General features: G+C 53.4%; 1 protein-coding gene across 1 annotated transcript in view; it reads right to left on the bottom strand.

Moving 5' to 3' along the window:
* Positions 1 to 1,910, bottom strand: part of LOC122547701 (seipin-like) — a gene marked incomplete at its 5' end in the record, with an annotated part of 10,046 nt that overhangs the window by 5,634 nt on the left and 2,502 nt on the right. The gene's annotated exons all lie outside the window — the stretch shown is intronic.

Here is a 1,910-nt window from a genome sequence, read left to right as displayed (position 1 = left end):
GCACACGGGGCGGTTACACAGTGTACCACACGGCACACGGGGCGGTTACACAGTGTACCACACGGCACACGGGGCGGTTACACAGTGTACCACACGGCACACGGGGCGGTTACACAGTGTACCACACGGCACACGGGGCGGTTACACAGTGTACCACACGGCACACGGGGCGGTTACACAGTGTACCACACGGCACACGGGGCGGTTACACAGTGTACCACACGGCACACGGGGCGGTTACACAGTGTACCACACGGCACACGGGGCGGTTACACAGTGTACCACACGGCACACGGGGCGGTTACACAGTGTACCACACGGCACACGGGGCGGTTACACAGTGTACCACACGGCACACGGGGCGGTTACACAGTGTACCACACGGCACACGGGGCGGTTACACAGTGTACCACACGGCACACGGGGCGGTTACACAGTGTACCACACGGCACACGGGGCGGTTACACAGTGTACCACACGGCACACGGGGCGGTTACACAGTGTACCACACGGCACACGGGGCGGTTACACAGTGTACCACACGGCACACGGGGCGGTTACACAGTGTACCACACGGCACACGGGGCGGTTACACAGTGTACCACACAGCACACTCTCTCCCACACACACACACACACATTGCTTCATCTCTCATCGACACTCAAGAGTCAAGGCCAGAGAAGACCACCTGCCGCTGGTTGGGTGGTACATCGCCCAGCGTTTTAACATTGTCACTCTTTGACAGAAAGCCTTTGTTATTTGGCTGGTGCCATCTCTGACACATCTACAACTCAGAGCACCAGTGTTGTGAGAGAGAGCGAGAGAGATAAGGGCCATTAGTCCTGGCAGTAGCAGGTCACTCTGGGGTCTCTGTCCAACTGCCCCCTTCTTATATACCCATGACGACATCAATATTTCTTACAATAGGATTACTCCTGTGTTGTCAAAACCATCAGATTTAAATTGAATAGTTTTTTGGTATCTGAGTGCCTGGTTCAAGTTGATTGGCTAAATTCAGAAGCCTACTGACTTGGTCACACCCGCTGCTTGGCCTGTTAACTGTCCGGCCTTTCGATACTGATGTCTCAGTCTGTCTCTGGACTGGCAAACGTTTGAGCTGCTCACAGGTATCCATTTTAACCCTCAGCACCGAGAAAACACCAGCTCTTAAAGGGACCACGCAAAGTTTTTTCTTCTCTTCCCCCATTCTACAATTGTACAAATTTTACACACGCCCAATTCTAACTTCCAGCCTCCCGGTCTACAATTCCTCGACCCAACTTCGCCACCAATTTCGGTGTCACCCACTAACCATCCCTCCGACATTCACAGCCACACGACAACGAGGATCCCGGTTCCATTTCCCTCCCATAGCAGTCCCACATGGACCCAGGGATATCGCAACTGTCACCCACTGAAAGCAAGTCAAGACAGAAAGCTGTGGGCCCGGGGGGGCCTAGTCCAGGGGTTTGACTCGAGAATCCCTCGAGGGGGGAGTCTGTCGTCAGGGCGGTCAACCGGATTAGTATTAAACTGAGGACAACCCCACCCCCCCCACCCCACAACACTTAAAGTGGGCGTGAGGAATCTTGTGACCCCGCCCCCCCCCCCCCGAAGGAACAGCAGAAATTTCCCTGGTGTCCTGGGGTCAATGCTGGTTACCTGAAAGTTGAGTACTCCTGTGATACCTTTAGTAAGCTGAAATAGCGTAAAGCGAAGAAGCGTTAATTTATACAGGAAAGATTACGCCTCTTCTCACAAAAGCGAAAATCCTCTTCAGGTTTCTTTTGGTTAGCGAAAGCAGCTGTACAGGACATTGGTTAGGCCCACTGTTGGAATACTGCGTGCAAGATGTTGTGAAACTTGAAAGGGTTCAGAAAAGATTTACAAGGATGTTGCCAGGGTTGGAG

Source organism: Chiloscyllium plagiosum, unplaced genomic scaffold (assembly GCF_004010195.1).
Source record: "Chiloscyllium plagiosum isolate BGI_BamShark_2017 unplaced genomic scaffold, ASM401019v2 scaf_6487, whole genome shotgun sequence".
Taxonomy (NCBI): domain Eukaryota; kingdom Metazoa; phylum Chordata; class Chondrichthyes; order Orectolobiformes; family Hemiscylliidae; genus Chiloscyllium; species Chiloscyllium plagiosum.
This window is presented reverse-complemented; position numbering and strand designations above follow the sequence as displayed.